Raw genomic sequence first — 14462 nt, forward strand, 5'->3', positions numbered from 1 at the left:
TTTCTAAATATAAGAGTTCTTTTTTTGCGCGATAGATTCACTAGTTCATTATAAATTGGTGCAGATCCATTTTCCTATAAAAATTAATATTAAAGGACAGTCAGGTGCACAACGTATTTTGCATACACAGTTTAGTCCGGGGAAGGATCATACCTCAAGGGGTATGATATAGACAACTTAATGACTGTTTCTCCGGCTCGAACGCGTGACCTACAAAAATTAATATTGATCCACTTATTTGTTGACAAAGTAAATACTTAATGACTCTTACTTTAATTGATAAAAGTAAAGTAAACGATATGACTTTGAAGACATTATAAATAAATATATTAAAATCAGTCCAGTGGAACCAAATATACATAATGCCATGAAAAACAGAACAAACTCCATCAGATAAATGAATATTAAGTAAACAAAATATTAAATACCATGCTGGAAAATACTAAAGGAAAGATTTCATATCACTGCTACTAGCTAGGGGACAGTTAATAGTATTAAATCGGCGTGGCTCCACCTTATACATAAAATTCTTGAGAAAAGGCTTCAGGTTTGCCATTGGTAAAGTGACCAAGTTGACGATTAATACAGAGCAAATCTTTGAAATAACTGCGAGGTAAACAACCACATACTAATTCATGTTGTAGATCTTATTGAATAGATTAGTCAAGAACGGGCGTTAAATGTAAAATCCCTTACAATTGTAATAACAAATTCATTAATGACACAGACTAGTCATCATAACAATCATAGACAACTTCTACGAGTTTAGCAGAGTGGATATTTTGAGTGCTTCATCAGCATCATAGCATAATGTGTATGATTTAATTAGCATTCTCGCCAGCACGGGGGACTTGGCTAACAGAAGCTTGATAAGCTGCATCTCAGGCTCTGAGCCTATACTACCTGTTAGCTTAACTTCCCTGAGGTGATTAAATGTGACATCTGAGAACGCTTCCACTTCAAGAGATTTTAGAGCTGGAGTAGTATAATCTACATCATGAACCTAAGAAAGATTATCAGCCCCAACTCTCTAACTTATTGAGGATAAAAGTATGAAAACAAGAAAGAGAAAGGAAAGAGGCAAATGAGTAAGAACCTGGATTTCCAAATATTGTAAATATGGGAAGCTTCTTATCAAGCAAAGAGCACAAGAGACCATATCCGATTAGTCAAAATAAAAACCACCTAGGCAAAGACTTTTGACAGAGTTAAGATCAAAAGGAAGCCTTGTTGGCAATTCCTCGCCTCCTGCAGCCAAGAACTAGGAAGAAAATACAGAATGAATAAAGGCCCAAAAGAGATTACATCTATGAAAATGCATAAGAATTAAGTGTTGAAAGCAGATTTACCCTCAAACTATCTATATCCAACTTGAGATGCTCGAGAGCAGTAAAAGACTCGAAATACTTGGCAATATCACATTTTTGTTTCCCCCCATTCCATTCCAAATCCACAACTGAAAGTTCTGCTAGAAGAGGGATATACTTTAAGTGGATGGAACTTATGTTGCCCACGAAGTCAGAAGGATATCAGCATAGGCGCATTAATTTCAACGCGTGTTAAACGTGAGATATGCAATACCAACTGCTCGAGCAACAGGCAATGAGAGATTAAACTTTCAAGAGATTTGGATGAAATTGTGACGTCACGTAATTCCAGGCTAATTAACTTTTCAAATCCTTTGAAGGATGGGGGAGGAAGCATTAAACAATTTTGGAGAGTGAGATGCTTCAATCGAAAACATGTGAAAAGTGAAGAAGGTAATGTGTAAGGGCCACCGCTGCTCGGAAGTTTAAGAACAAGATGCTGGATGCCATTTCTAGAGAGAAAATATATCAAGTTATCAATGCTAGGACAAGGTATCAGATTAGAACTAAAGGAGAGGCAAAACTTAGTAACTGGTCCAGTATGAAGTGTCAAAACGTGGTAGATAATGTTGGCAAATTCAAATTTAGGGGGTATCAAGTCCTCTGTTGTACTCAAATTTGTTAGATCAAGCGTCAATTCTGGAAGGTTGCGCCAGTTATACCTCCATTTCTTTGATAAGATGCTCGTCCTCACAACATCTCGTAAAGGCAAATGCATAAGAATATCATCTATTAGGTTCTCAGGAAGGCTGCAAAGTATATCCAAAGGTGCAGTTTGACAACCACGCTTTACGCCCTTAGGAGACATCTTGAAACAATAATCTCCAAAAAAATCTGCAGAAAAGTAAACAAGAAAATAAAGAAGAAAGGTAACCTCAACATGCAACAACTGAAAGAAAAAAAGGAAAAGGCTGCTAGCAATAATACATTACGTAAAAGAAAGGACATCTCGGTGCACTAAGCTTCCGTTATGTACATGGTCCGGAAAAGAGTAGGACTATAAGAGTCTATTGTACGCAGCCTTACACTATATTTCTGCAAGAGACTGTTTCCACGGCTCGAACCCGTAACCTCCTGGTCACATGGCAGCAACTTTACCAGGTCACGGCAGCAACTTTACCAGATATGTCAAGGCTCCCCTTCCAATAATACATTACATAAATACTTCATTAATCTAGGGTATTATTAAGATCTATAATTTAAAAGCTGGTAAACAAAAACAATAAAAAATTTCTTTTGCCCGTTATAAGCTTTAGAAACTCACAAAACAAAAATAGGAGAAAAAATAATACCCAATATTTTGGCATATTTCAAACACAAGATCAGCTTAGTAGATTTTCCACAGCTTTGGCAACATTGGGCATCAAACCTTATAGTTTTACTACTAAATGAATCAATAAATAAGCTTATTAGCTTTATTCCCACAATTATAATTATTTTTTGATAATTGTGGTTTCCGGACCAGCTTGCCAACACCTCGACTAATTCCACAGTGTATCTGCTATCTCCTACCAGAAAAAATTAATAGGTTACTCTACTCACCAAAGTTGGGGTAGATGAGAATAAATCACCTAGTGTTTTTTTGTCTTCGTAGGAAGAAATCACCTAATGTCTTTTTCTCACAATTATCATAGTCTTGAAATAAGCTTATTAGCTTTATTCCCACAATTAGCATAGTCTTGAGCTATGGAAAAATCACAATTGAAAAAAAAAAAAGAAAAGGAGAGTGACCTGTAGTTTTTATCAGAAAATAAGTAATCACTGCAGAGATATAATTCGATCTGGTTTTAGGTGGTTTTATCTACTAACATTGGAAAATATGAAGGATGAAATCTTAGTATAATATATATTGCTCAAACACTCTCAATTCATTCAATAACTGAAAAATAAATACCTAAAAAGAAAGAGAAGGTCTCAAATTCAAATTCCAGGTGAAGCAAAATATACTAGGTGATTCCTTCCTATCTGTCACCTAGTACTATGGGAGGTAGCAGGCAGTGGCGGAAGCACGATTTTCACCCGGAGGATTCAAAAATCTTAAAAAGTAAATAACAGCTTGTTTGGATAGTTGTTAGCTGGATACGTCTCTGTATATGTAATATTTGTTGCGCGAATGAATACACTTGACACAGGCTATAATCATTGCGTGTTTGAATACAATTGATACAAGTTTGTAACAATTGAACAGCAGCTACAAGTGGTAATTAGGCAAATTATAATTATTATGCTCTAAACTACCGTGGTTTACGAAAAATCTTCTTGTTTTTAAGACGAAAGAAATTTAACTCACACTTCGTGAAATGCCTATTGACCTTAATATTGTCTAACTGCAATATATGCGTTAATGGATTATTCCCTAAATTGAATGCTTTGACATGCAGCCTAATTTATCCAAAGCCATTAAATAAAAATGAACAGTAATAGTAGAAAGCCAAATTTGCATTATCAGTTAACTGGAACAACACATTATGTCATGAAAGAGAAAATAAACTCAATAAAGAAAATTAGATTGAATAACTAACATATCAAATATCAAGGTTAATAATAACAAAAAAATTCCATTTTAGTGCTGCTAGAGTTAGGGGACAACATAACACAGAAATAAATAGTCATATATCAGCCATGTTGTGCGGACTCTCCAAACATATCGACCGGTGCATGTCGGATCCTCCAAAAAATGCAATATTTTTGAGGACACGCACCCGTCGATATTTTTGGAGAATCCGAACAACATAGCATATTAGTACATGTCATAAGCCTCATTACAAGAGATAATCCAAACGGTGATCATACTCAACGTTGCAGACAACTTTTGCATAAGGTGATGCACGTGGAAATTTGCTAGCACAACGTCCAATCCGTATGTTTTGCCAAGAGACTGAATTAGTTGCTCGGCAGTATCATCATTTATCCAGGTCTCGATTAGCATTCTCTCCAGCACGGGTGACTTGGCCAACAGAAGCTTAACGAGCTGAATCCCAGGCTCTGTGGCCAGATCACCTATTAGCTTAACTTCCCTGAGGCGACTAAACGTCACACCTGAGAAACCTTCCACTTCAAGACATTCCAGAGCAGGAATATAGTCCTCAAAACAATCACCAACCTATGAAAGATCACCAAAAATCCGACTCTAAGAAACTATAGACGATAAACAGTATGAAAAAAATATTGCCACTACATAAGAAAGAGAAAGAAAAGAGTCAAATGATTAAGAGCCTCAATTTTCATATATTGTAAATATGGGAAACTTCTGATCAGGCAAAGAGCACACGAAACCACATCCAACGCATCAAGAAAAATATCAGAAAGGTGAAGACTTTCGACAGAGATGAGATCAAAAGGAAGCCTTCTTGGTACTCCACCGGCTCCTGCAGCAAATAACTAGGAAGAAAATGCAAAAAATCAGGATGACTACAAAAACAACAACAATCCCAGTGTAATCCCACAAAAGTGGGGTCTGGGGAGGGTAGTGTATACGTAGACCTTACTTCCACCTTGTGAAGGTAGAGAGGTTGTTTCCAAGAGACCCTCGACTCAGAGCCTAAAAAATGTGACATATATTAAAAATGCATTACAATGTAGCGGTGAAGCACATTTACCTTGAGACTACCATCATCCAATTTGAGATGCTGGACAACTGAAAAAAACTTGAAAAATTTAGTAATATCACAGTTTCCTGGCTCCACAGGGAAACGATTATGCATAACCGAAACTTTTTCCAGAAGAGGGATATGCTTTAACCAGATACATCTTATACTGCCTCTGAAATCAAAGGATTTCAGCATTGGAGCATTAGTTTCGATAACATTTGAAATTTCTGAGATTTGCAGCACCAATTGCTCAAGCAATGAGCAACTAGAGATTAAACTTTCAAGCAACTTGGAAGAAATTGCAATGCAGTTTAGTTCAAGGCTAATTAACCTATGAAATCCTTTGAAGGCCGGTGGTAAAAGCTCTATTAAGCAATTTTGAAGAGTCAGATGCCTCAATTGCAAACATGTGAAAAATGAAGAAGGCAACTTGTACGGTTCAATACCCCATGGAAGTCTAAGAACAAGATGTTGAATGCCATTCCTCGAAAGGAAATATATCAAGTTGTCAAATGTAGGACAGGGTATTAGTTAAGGATCAAAGTCAAGGGTGAACTTAGTAATTGTTCCTGAATGAAGGGTCAAAAGGTGGTTGACAATGTTTGTAAATGTAGTTGCAAGATATATTGGCTTCTCCGAAGTTGTCAAAGCTTGTAGATTAAGGGTTAACTCTGGAAGCCTGCACCAATTATATCTCCATTTCTTCGATAAGATGCTTGTCCTCACAGCATCTTGTAAAGGTAAACGAATTAGAATCTCATCAATTAAATTCCCTGGTAGGTTGCTAAGTATATCCAGAGATACACGTTGACTACTAAGCTTTTTGTCCTTAAGAGACATCATATAAAAGTAAACACCAACAAAACCCTGCAGAAAATAAACAGCAATACTATCAGGATTCACATTGTAAAATCGACATGCTACAACTGAAAGAGGAGAAGACAGTTTGCTTTCTAATTGAAAACTCTAATATGTCTCGTCTTAACACCTACGAACTATTTGTATTTATTATTCAAAAGGGAAAACCAAAAGAGCAAAAACAAGAAACACATGTTCTTTCGAGGATAATAGGCTCTATAAACTGCTGAATATCTACAACAAGAAGATTTTAGAAGAAAAAATAATACTCCAAACTAATTTTTGGCATCTTTCAAACACAAAAATAAGCTTAGTAGATGCTTCACAGCTTTGGCTAGATTAGGCATCAAATGGATCCAGAAAACGCTGCACATACCCAACATCTAAAACAGTATTTAAAGAAGAAGATGAATTCATAGACTAAAATTCATCCAAAAGGGACAAGAAATGATTAGAAAGAAAAACATGGAAGCACTTGAAGCATACCCAGACGCCAGAACTATGATTATTGATTTTGATTGGTTGAGTTCCAGAGAAGATGCTTGTAGGAGGTTTGGGGAGACGTTGCTGGAGATATTGTTAAAGAATTTAAAAAGTTGATGCCAAAGGGCCCCGTAGAGGAATACCTAGAGAAGTTTGAATAACTGAGATTGCAAATGTTGATCCAGAATCCTTTCTTCAGTGATGCCCATTTCCAATCTAGTTTCATAGGATGATTGAAAAAGGAAATCGAACTATATTAAGGTGTTTAGACCAGAAACTCCACAGCAAGAAATTGAGCAAGCTACGAGCAGGAGAGAGCTATAGAAGCTACGCTGAAGAGATCCAAGTTCACATCTACACCAACACGCACGACAGAAGCTCATACAGTCTAAGGACGGTAAGGTGCTTCAGCCAATCCTAAGGTGATTCATTTCAAGGTAATACTTTTTCTCAAGAAGCTTAAGCTTATAAGGCCCATTTTTTTTATTATTATTCAACTAGTGCCAAACTCGTACAGAAAACAAAGTACAAGGCATCAGTATAACTTCTTCATCAACATAGTTACATATTTACTCCTAGTAAGTACAAAAAATCCAGATATTGATCCATCCTATCTAGGGTATTACTATAACACCACAAATACAAGTTCTTAATACATTTGTTTTTTTACTCTAGATGTTAGCAATCTCTTCCCTTCGAAGCATGCCTTGATTCTCTCTAGCCATAAAGTCCATAGAATGCAACTAGGAGTGGTTTTCCAGATTTGCTGTAAATACCTTTTGACTCTTTGAGACTGCCACATTGTCAACATGTCACTGATCTGATATAAGGCCCATCTCTCGTTCACTTGTATTATAAATGTGGAAATAGTATACTTTAAGGCACCTGTGCACAAATAAGCAGATGAGATGAATTACTCAACAGAAAGTAAGAGCTTTAGTTTTCAGCTCATCAGTATAGGGCAAAGGACGAAGAGAGATTTTCATTGTTTGGGTCACTCGGATAAACGCAGAGAGTCTGTATTACAACTGAGAAAGAACTGCAGGAAGGAGATGTGAAAAGATTGAGGAGAAACAAGGGGATCAGCATCAGGAGGAACAGCCTTCAAGTGAGGATATATCTAAATGTCACCAAGAAGGTGATATTGCATGGAATTATGAAGAAGAAAGCTTACGCATGATAAGCAGCAAATCTATGTACACGATTTTGAAGAAAGGACAAACCTGATAGCCTACTTGTTCATGATCAGTGTCATTACTGATCAAACTGAAGAAAAGTTAGATCTTAACATAGCTGGATTCCTGAAAGCTTAAGCGAATATCTTTTGAGAACGAAAAACGCTCTCACTTACATGGTTGTATGATCACAAAATTCCTTTGGAACTACGAGTTGAACCTGCTAGCTTGAGACCATACACTACAACCACTTTCAGAAGGAAGAGATATGCTTCAGGATCGCATTATACAGCATAGTCATTCATCTTTTTCTTGACCAGCACTACTAGTTTAGGAAAAAGAATGGAATATGAAGATTCTGTGTGGATTATAAAGGCCTTAAGGATATTACTATGAAGGACAAGTACCCCATTCGTTTAGTTGATGACCTGCTAGATGAGCTACATGATTCTACGATCTATTCCAAGGTTGATTTGAGAGTTAGATATCACCATAACAAGATGAGACCTGAAGACATCCACAAAAAGCATTTGGCACTAATGCTGGACAATATGAGCTTAAGGTCGTGTTTTTGGGCTTAACCAATGTGTCACCTACATTTCAAGCGATGAAACATATCTTTCAGTCCTTCCTAACGAGATATGCTGGTTTTCCTTGATGACGTACTCATCTGTAGTTGGAACCAGTGGTTTAGAATGAATTCATTGTTAGCAAAGACGTCTAACTTTCTCTTTTGGAGTATTTACTTGGGGCACATGATCACAGCTGAAGGAGTATTTATTGATCCTAGCAAGATTCAAGCAACGCTAGATTGGCCAAGTCTTAAGTACATAAAAGCTCTAAGTGGATTCAAAGTTATTTCTTCATGGCTTCAACCCCTGTATTAGACTTGCCTGATTATAACCAAGAATCCAGAGTAGAAACAGATGCTTGTAAGTCTGGCATCGGTCCTGGTGCAAAACAATAGGCCTATAGCCTTCCTCATGACACCAACATTGGAATGAATCTTTATCTGCAAAAGAGTTCCTGGTACTACTACGTGCAGTGGATGAGTGGAGGTATGTTGAAGTTTGGCAAAATGCCAAAGTCCCACATTGGTTGGGAGTTAAGTTTGGGGGGATTTTTCCCCTATAAAAGAAGGCCTAATGTTTAGGATTGAAATACACACCTCTCATTTGCCTTCTCATCTGTTTAAGACATTTGTATCTTCTCTCTTTAGTATTATTTCACTTGTATTTTTGGAGTGAAATAAAATATTGGTTGTGTCCGAGGAGTAGGCAAAATTAGCCGAACCTCGTAAATTCTGGTGTTCCCTTTATTGTTGCTTTATTGTCTTATTTATTATTTGGTGGCTGTCATAATTTTGGTATAGTAGTTGTGACTTATTCACACTATATACATTTGGCTTCCGCAACAATTGGTATCAGAGCCAAGGTACTGTCTAAGTATGCTCTGTGGTTGCAGCATAGTCTGATCTTCCACATCAGAAAAGATTTATCTTGGTAACTGAGTCAAGGTTCTGTCTGAGTATGCTCTGTAGTTGCAGCTTAGTCTGATCTTCTACATCAGAAAGGAAATAATCTTGATTTGTGTCGTCAGCTATTAAATAATATTTGTGTCAAATATGGGGGACAATAAACAAGAAGAATCTACATCAAGTGTCAACAATACGTCATCATTGGCATCTTCGCTTATGACAAGAATTGTGTCAAATGCGAAATTTGCGGTAGAAATTTTTGACGGGTCCGGACATTTTGGGATGTGGCAAGGCGAGGTTCTAGATGTCCTTTTTCAACAAGGGCTAGATCTGGCCATTGAAGAAAAGAAACCAGATGTTATTGGAGAAGAAGATTGGAGAATTATCAACCGTGTTGCTTGCGGTACCATTCGATCCTACCTTGCTAGAGAGCAGAAATATCCATACACAAAGGAAACTTCTGCAAGTAAATTATGGAAAGCACTGGAGGATAAATTTTTGAAGAAAAACAGTCAAAATAAATTGTACATGAAGAAGAGACTGTTTCACTTCACCTATGTTCCTGGTACCACGATGAATGAACATATCACCAGTTTCAATAAGTTGGTTACAGATTTGCAAAATATGGATACAACTTATGATGATGGTGACTTGGCCTTGATGTTGTTGGCGTCACTTCCTGATGAGTACGAGCACCTTGAAACTACTCTACTCCATGGAAATGACGAAGTTTCTCTCAGAGAAGTTTGTTCGGCTTTGTACAGCTATGAACAAAGAAAGCGAGAAAAACAGAAGGGCGGAGAAGGAGAAGCACTATTTGTGAGGGGTCGTCCTCAAAATCAAACGAGGACAAAGAAGGGAAGATCCAAGTCAAGATCCAGACCCAGCAAAGATGAATGTGCCTTTTGTCGAGAAAAAGGGCACTGGAAGAAAGACTGTCCGAAGTTGAAGAATAAGGCCAAACATAACAATGGAAAGGCCATTATGGATTCAAATGTAGCTGATTGTGATGATTCAGACTTCTCATTAGTTACAACAGAGTCATCAAAATCATCAGACATATGGTTGATGGACTCGGCTTGTAGCTATCATATGTGTCCCAACAGGGACTGGTTCATGGAATTTCAAGAAGGAGAATATGGAGTCATCCACACAGCGGATAACAGCCCTCTTACCTCATATGGCATTGGTTCAATACGATTAAGGAACCATGATGGAATGATCAGAACATTGATAGATGTTCGATATGTACCGGATTTGAAGAAGAATCTCATCTCTGTGGGAGCCCTAGAATCAAAAGGGTTCAAAATCATTGCAGAAAATGGAGTGATGAGAGTATGCTCCGGTGCACTAGTGGTAATGAAGGCTAATCGGAAGAATAATAATATGTACCGCTATCGTGGCAGTACAGTTATTGGGACAGCGACAGTAACATCCAGTGACGACAAAGAGGCAGAAGCAACCAAGCTATGGCACATGCGCTTGGGACATGCTGGAGGAAAATCCTTGAAAACTCTATTAGATCAAGGATTGTTAAAAGGAGTAAAGGCTTGCAACTTGGAGTTTTGTGAGCATTGTGTCAAAGGGAAACAGACAAGGGTTAAATTTGGTACAGCGATCCATAATACTAAAGGCATTTTGGATTATGTACACTCTGATGTTTGGGGTCCTTCCAAAACACCTTCATTGGGTGGGAAGCACTATTTTGTAACCTTTGTTGATGATTTTTCTCGAAGAGTGTGGGTGTATACAATGAAAAACAAAGATGAAGTGCTGGGAATTTTTCTCAAATGGAAGACGATGGTGGAGAATCAAACAGGCAGGAGGATCAAGTGTATTCGCACAGACAATGGAGGTGAATACAAAAATGATCATTTCAATAAGGTCTGTGAAAATGATGGCATCGTCCGACACTTCACTGTTAGACATACACCACAACAGAATGGAGTGGCAGAACGTATGAACCGGACCTTGCTGGAGAAGGTACGGTGTATGTTGTCCAATGCTGGCTTGGGCAAAGAATTTTGGGCTGAGGCAATTACATATGCATGTCACCTCATTAATCGTCTATCATCTGCTGCTATTGATGGCAAAACACCATTTGAAAAATGGTACGGAAAACCTGCTGTAGATTATAACTCTTTGCACGTGTTTGGCTCAACTGCATATTATCATGTGACGGAGTCAATATTGGATCCAAGGGCAAAGAAGGCTATTTTTATGGGAATTACTTCTGGAGTCAAAGGATATCGCTTATGGTGCCCTATGACAAAGAAAGTAATATTCAGCAGAGATGTTACCTTTGATGAATTTGCTATGGTAAATAAGGTAACAGAAGATACCAAACAAAATGAAGGTGCTTCTAAGCAGGTGGAGTTTGAGGGAAAATTTATTTTTCCTACACAAGAAGCAGAGGAGGAAACAAATGAAGATTACCCTCTGGAAGGAGAGCCAGTAGAGGAGATTCCAACTCAGGAATCTCAACAACAACTTGAATCAATAGCAACCAGCAGGCCAAAAAGAACAATAACGAAACCTGTTCGTCTCATAGAGACGGTTGCTTGTGCAACCTCAATTGTAGCTGATGATGTTCCTACTACTTATAAAGACGATGTTCAAAGTTCAGAAGAAGATAAGTGGAGGATTGCCATGAATGATGAGATACAGTCCCTTCATCAGAATCATACATGGAGATTGGCCAATCTCCCGAAGGGAAAGAAAGTAATTGGGTGCAAATGGGTATTTGCAAAGAAGGAAGGATTTCCTAACCAAGTAGATGTTCGCTACAAAGCAAGATTGGTGGCCAAAGGATATGCTCAAAAGGAGGGAATTGATTACAATGAAGTGTTTTCTCCAGTTGTAAAACATTCCTCCATTAGAATTATGTTGGCTTTGGTAGCACAATTGGATTTGGAACTAGTTCAGATGGATGTAAAAATTGCGTTTTTACATGGAAACTTGGAGGAGGAAATCTACATGACTCAGCCAGAAGGATTCAAAGTTGCTGGAAAAGAAAATATGGTGTGCAAACTTGAAAAATCGTTGTACGGATTGAAACAATCTTCTAGACAATGGTACAAGCGATTTGACAAGTTTATGTTACGGCAAGGGTACAAGAGAAGCAAATACGATCATTGTGTGTATTTGCACAAGCTTAAAGATGGTTCATTTGTATATCTTCTCCTATATGTTGATGATATGTTGATAGCTTCCAAGAATTCGGAAGAAATTGATAAGTTGAAGATTCAACTGAAGAAGGAGTTCGAGATGAAGGATTTGGGTGAGGCAAAGAAAATTCTTGGCATGGAGATAATTAGAGATAGACGTTCAAAGAAACTCTGTTTATCTCAAAAGGAATATTTGAAGAGAGTACTTCAACGTTTTGGCATAGATGACAAGACTAAGCCAGTTAGTACTCCACTTGCTTCCCATTTTAAGCTAAGTACTACTATGTCGCCAATGGATGAAGCTGAACAAGAGTATATGTCAAAGGTACCATACGCAAATGCTGTTGGTAGCTTAATGTATGCAATGGTTTGCACAAGGCCTGACATTTCACAAGCTGTTGGAGTTATTAGCAGATATATGCACAATCCAGGGAAGGAGCATTGGCAAGCTGTGAAGTGGATTCTACGGTATATTCATAATACTGTAGATGTCGGGTTAGTTTTTGAGCAGGAAGACAATCAGTTTGTAGTTGGATATTGTGACTCAGATTTTGCGGGTGATATGGACAAACGAAGATCAACTACTGGTTATGTGTTTACTTTTGCAAAGGCACCAGTTAGTTGGAAGTCTACTTTGCAGTCAACAGTTGCTTTGTCTACAACAGAGGCAGAGTACATGGCTATTACAGATGCTGTGAAAGAGGCAATTTGGCTTCAAGGATTGCTAAAGGAGCTTGGTGTTGAACAAAAAGGTATCACAATTTTTTGTGATAGTCAAAGTGCTATTCAATTAGCGAAGAACCAAGTTTATCATGCAAGGACGAAGCACATTGATGTTCGGTATCATTTTGTACGAGAAATCATAGAAGAAGGTGGAGTCACGGTGAAGAAAATTCATACTACAGAGAATCCTGCTGATATGCTGACAAAGGTGGTGACTGCGGTCAAGTTTCAACATTGTTTGGATTTGATCAACATTGTTGAACACTGAAGATTGAAGATGAAGACACAACCAAAATTTGTTATTGAGAGAGAATTGAAAATGTGGAATTTTGCCAAGGTGGAGATTTGTTGAAGTTTGGCAAAATGCCAAAGTCCCACATTGGTTGGGAGTTAAGTTTGGGGGGGGGATTTTTCCCCTATAAAAGAAGGCCTAATGTTTAGGATTGAAATACACACCTCTCATTTGCCTTCTCATCTGTTTAAGGCATTTGTATCTTCTCTCTTTAGTATTATTTCACTTGTATTTTTGGAGTGAAATAAAATATTGATTGTGTCCGAGGAGTAGGCAAAATTAGCCGAACCTCGTAAATTCTGGTGTTCCCTTTATTGTTGCTTTATTGTCTTATTTATTATTTGGTGGCTGTCATAATTTTGGTATAATAGTTGTGACTTATTCACACTATATACATTTGGCTTCCGCAACAAGGTATACTGAAAATTATGAGGAATTATCTTCTGAAACTATTCAAGAGCTTCCCAAAAAGTACAAGGGTGTATTTGGTATGGGGAAAATATTTTTTCAGTTTTCCATATTTGTGGCTTAAATGTTTATTTTCTTTAAAAACACATATTTTGTTCTAACTAATTTCTAGGAAACTTCCCATGTCATGCCCCCTCGCCCCCATTCTCCTCCCACACCTCCCCCATCCCCAACCCTTCCACACCATCACCACCCACCTGCCCCGCCCCCAAAAGTTAGTTAATTTGTCACGTTATATTTTTTAGAAAATAAAGTTACTTTCCTCCAGTTTTTTTCTACATTCAGTAAGTACAAATTAAGTGCTTAAGATATAAGAATAAGAGGTCGTTTGGCTTAGCTGATTTAGAGTAGCTGAAAAGCACTTTTAAGTGCTGAAACTGATTTAAAAATAAGCAGTTACGTGTTTGGATAAAAATGCCGAAATTAATAATAAGCAACTGAAGAACTGTGTATACGAAGAGTTTTGTTTTAAAAATAAGTATTTTAGGGATAGAATAGTAAATATTTTGGTCAAACCTAAAGTGCTTATAAGTTGAAATTTGATAAGTCAGGGAGACCAACTTATGACTTTTGGTTTATTTTTGGGTTATAAGCACTTTTAATTTTACCAAACGCGTAGATAAGCCAAAAAGTACTTGTAAACCAGTTTGACCAGCTTATAAGCTTAGGCAAACACCCTCTAACACTTTTTACAAACTTTTTCATAATTAATCTTACCAATTGAGAAAAGCAAGTTTTCCTGCACCACTAAAGCACACATGCAACTACATAATTCCAAATAATTTGTAATTTTAAAGCATAGCTTTCTGAAGAAAAGAAAAAAAAGACGACGCATGTGGGAACTTACAAGTGGCGGACGTGA

General features: G+C 37.5%; 1 pseudogene; it reads right to left on the bottom strand.

Annotated features, from left to right (window-relative positions):
* Nucleotides 1-757: 757 nt before the first annotated feature.
* LOC142174254 (F-box/FBD/LRR-repeat protein At1g13570-like) lies at nt 758-2175 on the bottom strand (annotated as a pseudogene).
* Between the last annotated feature and the right edge of the window lie 12287 nt (nt 2176-14462).

This window comes from Nicotiana tabacum, chromosome 20 (genome assembly GCF_000715075.1).
Source record: "Nicotiana tabacum cultivar K326 chromosome 20, ASM71507v2, whole genome shotgun sequence".
NCBI lineage: Eukaryota > Viridiplantae > Streptophyta > Magnoliopsida > Solanales > Solanaceae > Nicotiana > Nicotiana tabacum.